Below are 8,824 nucleotides of genomic sequence, written 5' to 3' on the forward strand. Positions count from 1 at the left end.
TCATGGAATTTGTCAAGGTTTATTACTTATTTTCAAAGATCGTATCATCATGTAAGTCATGTTTCCATGGAATTTTATTTTCTTTCTTACCTTTTGGATTTTAATCAATTGTGGGTGCAGAGGAGTGAGACACAGGATGCTCCACTATGCAGTGACTGTGGAAGGCAGAGAGTGCAATAGACATCTCTGTGTAGGAATGTGTTTCAGACAGAGCTGGAGACTGGCCAGCTGGAGGAATTCAGAAAGCTATGACTCTGTTTCCGTGTGAAATAGCTACTTAAGACCACTGCGAACAGCTGCCGGACAGTGCCCCCTCTCCCAGCCCCCCCTTCCACCTCCTCTCTCCCTCCACGGAGCTGTAAATCTTGAAGGAGAACGGAGGTGCTGGCGACTTGCTGAAAGGGATCCAGGGAGGATCCTGGAGTGTAGTGCAAAAGGTCAGGTCTGTGTTAGCAGGCCCTGTGCTGAGACTTCTGTGCTGATAACCGCTGATGACCAGACACACACGCTTGAGACTGGGGGCACCACTCCATGCAGGAGTTACCGTAGATCTCAACTCTGTTGTGAGGATTAATTGAACTGGTGTAAGAGAGAGGGCACTGAAGGCCTGTTTCAACAAGAGGGCTTATCTTAACAAAAGGCAGAGGGGTCATTTAAGCCATTTCACAAAACCATGTTCAAATCCATGTAATCTGACAAATAAAGCCAAAAATATGATTTTTTCTCTGCAGAATTATTCCAGTGACAGCCTTGAAAATGTTACAAGTGGCATATGTTTCACCAAATTTGTCAAATAAAAGACATATTAAGAAAAATGACTGAGTTATGACTGCAACTGATCCCACATTTGCCTCTGAAAACCAAAAGAGAAAGACATGGAGGGGTCCTAAGCTCTCTGTTCATCCTCTGTCCCTCCTGAGTCAATTGTTTGGGAAGCATGGTGTCAACCCTGCGCCATCAATCACCCCCTTTCAGAGGAGCGCAGACAAGGCGGGGACCCGCCCCCCAGGACAGGGGGGTGGAAGTTCTCATGCCCTCCCCGCCTCCTGAAACCCTGCACTACTACAGACAGAACTACGACAGCTGGTCTGGCCATTAGGGGTAGGCCGAGACCTGAGGGCCCCCGCACAGCAGCAACAGCTGCCAGCCCACTGCCCCCAACCACACCAACAACACAGCTCTATAAAATCTGTATTAGAAGAGCAATTTATTGTCATTCCTTCACATTCCTGGACAAGGATGACCACAGTACACATCAAATTTCTCCATGGACACAGTATACTCCAGTTAATGTGTACAATTTCATGTTTATAGTTTTCTGTTGATCATGGTTTTGCAAATAACATTATTTAATTGTGTTACCCTTTGCCAGCCACCATGCAGTTTTGCTCTCAGTGGCTGAGTTTTGTTTGGTCTTTTATCTGAAATTAGACAAGAGGCAAAGATATTACTCAAACATAATGTGTTCAAATTGTCTGCAGTCAACTGTTTTTGTAAAGTGTTCAATCTGGTGAAATGCATTTCATAAACAGGGTTTAACCACGATGCTGATAGGCCTAATCGTATCATTTATTCAGTGATTTAACCTGCAAGCACCTTCAGCAAAATTCCGTCATTTCTGTGAACAATGGAAACATTAAAGGTATGATTTTATGGCTTTGGCTGTATTTACAATACAAATAGTCTGTGTTACGTGAATTAAGAAAGCTTTCATTTGAAGATTGCTGTTTGCTAATGCGTGCTGATTGAGATAAATGCACGAGTGTACCCAGTCTTCTAAGTAAATGTTGAAGTAAGAGATTGACTGACTGAGCGTTAGAGGAGATTACGCCACACTCCCTCAGGGTCCTTGTTACTCGTGCACTACTGATGGTTGAGAGGTTCCCACACTTACACACTGAGGTGAGAGAGGCTGCACCCGCAACCCCACCTGTGCCTCTACGTGTCCTGGCAGAGCCCTCCTGAGCCAGGAGCTTCTTTAAGAAAAGAACAGGGAGAAAACACTAAACCTGACTAGTGCGCAATCAAAACAGCAGCCATAACTAACAATGCCGGTACACCACTAAGGTATAATTACAACTAAAGCAGCCAAGAAAGGGATAATTAGCCTGTACCTGCCTACCCCCGAAAAATAAATCAGCTCCAGCTCCATCTGCACATGCATGTGGTTTAAAATAAGTACTTTTTGCCTTTGAGATACAAGAAACATTTTCATTCTTTCAATGTTTTACTGCAAATTGGTAAGCAATCGATATGATTGTTGTTGTCTGATTTTTGATGAATGCTTCTCTAATGGTTTGGCTCGATAGATGGACAGCAGCTATTTGTGAGTGTCTGGCATGAATCTTGCCAATGCTATCCAATATAATACTGATTTCTTGCCAAAAACCAAGAGGCCCGCTTGATTTGTTGTCTGATCACTAAATCCATCATAGAAGCCAATGGCCCTTCTGTCTAGCCCCACCGAAAATGGTTTAACTTGGAGGCACACTTGGACTAAGAAGTAATGAAATAAGACAGGTTTTGACAAGAGTGAAGTGTTAAAGGCCGACATGGCTTAAGTGCTCTGTGCCTGAGGGCTGACCAGCCGTCTTTAAAAGGAAGCTCTTCAAGGATTGTTGACCGCTGTGATTGGAGTTCATTTAAAATACAACGTTCTTGCACGCTCAGCCAGAAACTACTCAGATAGATTATCTCTTTTGACAGGATCTTCTTAGCCTTTCTGGTTGAGAAAGACCACTGAAACAATGGACTATGAATTCTGAATTCATTCAGTTTACTGTTATCCTTGTGCAAACATGTGAAAATGAATTGTCAGAATCATATGATATACATCCTTCCTGTCAATTTCTTCAGAGAAACAGGGCAAAAGAGAAAAGAACACTTTTAAGGTCAGATTGAAGGAATATTTGAATGGAGTTAATTGTAGAATTCACAGTGACAGGGAGGGTTGTTGATGGCTTGATATTTTGTTTTTTAATCTTTTTTTATAGCAAATATGCCACTCTACTCATGCACTACTTCAACACAATGTCCAACACATAAACAGATACCATTAGGGATGTCCTTCTACTGCACACTTTACAAAAGCGCAACCCCTCACCTAAATCAAACACAACCAAAAAAAATATTTCCAGTTGTTGGGAATCTGTCTTGAACACACAATCTTCACTTGTGTGGTATGTGTACGGAATAGCAATGCTCTGACTTGAACCTCTGGACACTGTTCAAAGTTTATAAATGGAAATGTCTTGTATCTGAAGCCCTTTTCATAAAGGTTTGGATGTGGAGTAGAGGGGGTGGATGACAGCAGTAGACATTCCACACCACCCAAGCCAGGGGCGGAGTTGAGCGGAGGGCTTGAAGTAATTCCACTTTTATTAAAATACATTGAAGAAAAACAACATGCTGGTCTCCGTGAGGAGGAGGATAAAATCAGCATGACAGCTGGATCCTACCTCCCTCTCACTATCTGGAAGCTTGTACCTCTATGCTCTAATAAAAGTGTCTTTCTTTCTTTCTTCCTTCCTCACATCTTCTCTAGCCACCTCCATCTAGAGTAGCTCTAACAGCTGTCTGATCAGGCTTCACTTCTCAGCCCTCTCCTTTAATCTCTCTTCCTTCCTTTGTTCTTTTCTGCCCATCCTCTTGTCCTCACTTTATCAATCTCTTGTCCCTCCATTTCCTCTCTCATGGCCTTACTATCTATGTTCACCCACCTCATGTGAGCCTCTCACAAGTGCAAAACCTTAAGATTTGCAGTCTGGAAACTCTGAGATGCTCCTCCCTCACTGCCTGTCTTCTGTGTGTTCCCAGTTTCCTGCAGCTTTAGGTAAAGGTTGTTTTCCTGGGTGGTTAGGTTTTTGTGTAGTGCTAATTTCTCCTGAATGGCCACTACACCATTATTGTGGCTGCTTTTTTTGTCTCTGCAATTTTACAACCGTGCCTCTGGCCACTCTGACCCTGGTGACCTGGTCACTGTCTCCCCAGCAACTAATGAAGGAGGTGTGATAATGCATGAGAGAGGAGGATTCCCCTCAGGACGGCCTGATGATTGGACTAAAGGCAGACACCAGTAAACCAGACACAAATGACTGTTGAATTCATCTGTCCCTGCTGTTCAGTCATATCACTCTTCTAATATTCATTGCCTGCATATCTGCCCCCCTGAAGCTTTGGGGTTGGCTGGTATTTCCAAAGGAATGTTGAGAATATTAGGTTTGGAATGTATTTTGCATAGATACAATGTAGTGGATTAGGTATTGCACCCTGACAAAACTTTTACTTAGCTGCAGCCATCTTCCCAGGACACTACGGAAGAGAAAGGCAATCCAGACAATCCAGACATTCCTTGGTCCTGTCGTGTTTTCTTATACTCTCTAATTTAAGAGCAGCTGTCAGGCCCTGCAAACCCTCAGCCATCAAAGCAGGGTAAGGAGGTGGGGGTGGGGTGTTCGAAGAGCACTGATGCCCCCTATCACCCTTCCCAAGTTTTTTCGCTCTGACTCTTAACAGAACACCTGTGGCAAGCAAGATGAAGACAAAATTACAGGATAGGGAATGGTCACCCTATGCCCCAGCAGTAAAAACAGAACGATTTAAGTGATCCTTATGGAGAAATGCACCTACACCTTTTGGGCACCCTAAACCACTAAGATCCAGTCTGTGCTAATGTGTGTAATTTAAATGTTTTCATCTCTCATGTTTACTTCTCACTTAATTATAAAACAACCTTTCGTTAGTACATAAAATAGGTTATCCCCAATAATTAGAGAAAAACTGTCCTCTTGTCTAATGGCTTGTGACTTTCTGTTGGCACAGAAAGCTCTGCTCCCTTTTTCTTGAAAACAAAAAAGTTAAAACATTAAATTATTTATGGAAAGATAGAGAGATCTATAGACAAACTCTGTTTTCAAATCTACCAGTCTTGTAGCCAAACTCTATCAAAATGGGATCAGTGTGTTGGAAATGTCAGAAGGCATTGAATACTTGGACCTTCTTTGTGGTTCTCACACTGGAAAGCAAAGACGCCTGCTGGGTTGTTTGGACTTTGGTAGGCACCTGCTGCTTTAGGGAGAAAAACAGTCCTGGAATCACCTGTTGCTTGATTCATTCATATGCCCTCAGTCAAAGCAAAGAGTGATGATGGCACTATGTGTCATGAGATCCCATTTCTCGGCTGCTTCTCACAGTGCCAGGCTTCCTCCCAACATACCCAAACCAGCAAGGAAACAGAAAAACTCTGTGTTTGGGTTGCCAATGAAAGGTTACAACTATGACAGAAATTGAATTAAAGATTTGGGCATTTTTTTTAGAAATAAACTCTATCATTTGATATAAAACTTGTCTTGTAGGATCTTGATGTGGTTCTGTATTTGAAGTGACTCTGTATATTTAGGTGTGCTTATGGGCAAAGGTTCTCACACTCTGGTGAACATGTTGAGACAACAAGTCCCACAGGGATCCTAGATGTGGGCCACAATCTGCTCCGTACTAACCTCTAATTACACTATTGGCTTCGTTATGGGACATGATTACTAGGATTCGTTCTTTTAGTGGATGCCAATTGAATTATTTGTCTTCTCCTGTCTCCTGTTGGACATACATGCACTTAGACATGGTACAATAATAACATGTTGAATATACTGTAAACAGCTCAAATTGTCACCCAAACAACACCAAAAATGTCTTGTCAGAGGTGACAACTGTATGTTTTCTTTTGATTTGCTGCTGCACACCATCACATTTTTCTATCCATATGTTATAGCTGTTCAGTGACAATGTATTCTCCCTTTAGCCTTTGTTGGACTAGTGTAACTTAAATATTTCTTTGAAAAAAATCTTTCTGCTTAGCTGTGGGCTTTGAAATTGGATTTGCCTCGTATATGAGAAAGGCCATCTTGGGGGTCTCTTTGACCTGCACTCCCATGAAAGTGCTGTTTCAACAGCTTGTTTTAATTCCCTTGTCTCTCCAAGCTCCTGAAGGACAAATAGGGAGGAGGAAGCACTGAAGCCCCACATCGCTACAATAAGCACAGCCTTAGGGGAACAAGAAGGAAAAGGGTCAATGCAATCAAAGTGGGGCTTGAGGCACAGGAGTGAGGGGGTCGCAAATAAGGGAAGTGGGTTGCCCACGCCCTCATAGACAAGAAAATTTCTCTTCTTCACATGGGGTAGGCTCTTTTTGTGGTTTTATGCAAACTGGCCTCCAGTCTCAGACTGTTTGAAGTTTTTCTGAAACCTGAGTCCTTGGTAAGGAACTCGTTCCTTAGAGCTTGCTGCTTCTCCCCTTAACTCAAACTTTTCCATGTGTAATCTTACTCTCAGTGACAGTGTGTAGGATTGATCTGGATATGGCAGTGGGAGTACATTTCAAACACAGCAGACAATAAAGAAAATTGCAAAGAGAAGCTGAGCTGAATTTCAGGATCTGTAATAGTTTTCCTAATGAAGCAAACCACATTTCAATTAGGCTCCACCACCTCTGTGGTTGCTGTAATCAAGGCTAAATGAAGGAATGTACAGTACTGTTTAAATAGTGATCAGATCTGACACGGCAGAATAAGACATCAAAGAAGTACAACATTTGTCAAGTCCTTAGCAATCCTTTCATTTATCCTGAGTCAAAAAGTCGCTCCTGTGACTGAAGAGTGCCTGGATTTCCTTTTCAGCAAAGCCCTTGCAAAATACTTTTTTCCCCATAATGTCATGTGTTGGACAAAGAAGCCTTGAAGCAGGCAGCTGAATTAGTTTGTGGTGAGGTTGAAAAATACCACGATTGGCTTTTGGACCTGTGCAAGCATAACTAAATAACTAAGAAAATAATGTCTTATATGCGGACATTGCTGCTGAATTGTATCATTTGAAGTTAGAACTACACTCAGAGCAGTGTTCAGATTTTAATGAACGTGATATTCGAAACGAATAGTCTTGACCTTGACACAGTTGAGTGAAACCTTCAAACAGGTGAGGGTTAATTGCTTCAGTGTCTGTGTTTTAAGTTATTTGGATGTTTGGTCTTCTATGCACACATACGTGCCTCACACAAAATCTAAGCCCCTGCTTTAACAAGGCTAAAAGCTGTTTCATCTCATGTTTTGTTGTGGGGCCTATGGCCTGAACACTGGCTAGTTCAAAGCAAGAAGAACTCCTGAAGTGACAGGCACACAGGGCATACAATCCTCCTGATGACAGAAACACATGCTCTGTTTTGGCCATTGGTTAGCTTTATGGCAACTTTGTCTTGCACCCTGCAGATGTCCAAGCCAACACAGTGTTACTGTAGCTGAAAGAGCCTGGTCGGTCTTCCAACCTGAATATGTTTTGATGTTAATTAAAACATCAACATATGTTCATTTTTATTTGTTTGTGTGAATTAACTAAACTAAAGTTGTCCCCCTAATTAATCTACCCTAACATACTTTAAATGCAAATTAATTTACAAAGATGTATTACTTGACAGGTAGCCCTACTCAGTCTTCATACCTCTTGTTAGTTCTAGTCCTCTTGTTAGTGACCCCCCCCCCCCCCCCCCCCCTCTGCTCTCTTTCTACACACAGCTTGCCTCACCTCTTTCTGAGTCTGCTCTGTTCAATTTCTTTATAAGTGTGTGGAGAACATCTGTTATTAATTCCAAAGTGTTTTCCAAATTATCACATAATGTGGTACAGACATAAGCAACAGATACAAACTTTTAAGACACCTGGCAATTCAACTCAATCAATACTTTTACGTACTACAGGACATTTCTTTCTCTCTGTGTTTTTCTTCACATAATCACTCAAAATGAATGTTTTATTTTGATGGGGCTTTTCCTCACCATGCTTAGTTTGTCACCACGCTTTGCATGGGAATCAGTTTTGTTGTTGGCAGAGAATAGGTGGGCCATGGTGATGAGACGACCTGATATTTAGAGTTGCTAGAGCTGTTTTGTGTGCCAGGAGTGAGCTTTGTTCTACGGGGTGTCTTAGCTTATTTAATCAAATAGATTAACAGCTACAGAATTTTAACCCTGTTAAAACATTTTAATTCTGTGGGGCATACTATATAATGGTTGACTATGCATCTGTCAGGTATAATGAAAGCGCCACAGGCAAATACTGTTTTTATGAAGATAGATTTGATCATTTAGCCTGTGTAACCAGCTTGTCCAAAAATGAAAATTTCTAGCAAGAGAAACCAACATGGTAGATGGCCAAACTGCAAAACTTGAGGCTTTGGAAGGCAAATGACAAACCAGTGGTTAGAGTCTCAGCGGCTTTGACCACTGTTTAGACAGTCTATGTGTGTAACACAAGCTGATGAGAGGCAGTGCGTATTTGTTTATGCTGCTGGATGAGGGGACTCTGTGTGGGAAAAGCTGCTTTCCACTGCTGGGATCGATGAGGGAAAGATAAGAGAGCTCTGTGGCCTTGACTGAGCATGCATGAACATCTTTTCTTTCTTTGAGGCACTTCTACCTTTTTAAGTCATTTTTGAAGTCGCTGAAAAAAGAAAGAAAAAAAGCCTTGTGCTGCAAAAAGAGGAGTGCACAAGAAGCACATTTTCTGGCAAATTTTGAAGATATATTTGTCAATATTTTGTCTTTTACAAAAATGATGTCTAAATCAACCTGATTGTGCAATTTATGGTTGTAGATGTAGTTGTGTCACTGTTGAGTACAACCACTCCACAATCTTTTACAGCCAAAAATAACAATTGCTCAAATAAAAAAAAGAAGTCATTGAGGCAGTTTTTTTTTCAAAGAAGTCTGCAACAAAGCTAAAGGTGATGGCTTCATTTTCTATCTCCAATTCTTTCAAAGCCCTAACTTGCTCTTTGCAAA

The sequence above is a fragment of the Labrus bergylta genome, chromosome 16 (genome assembly GCF_963930695.1).
Source record: "Labrus bergylta chromosome 16, fLabBer1.1, whole genome shotgun sequence".
Taxonomy (NCBI): Eukaryota; Metazoa; Chordata; class Actinopteri; order Labriformes; family Labridae; genus Labrus; species Labrus bergylta.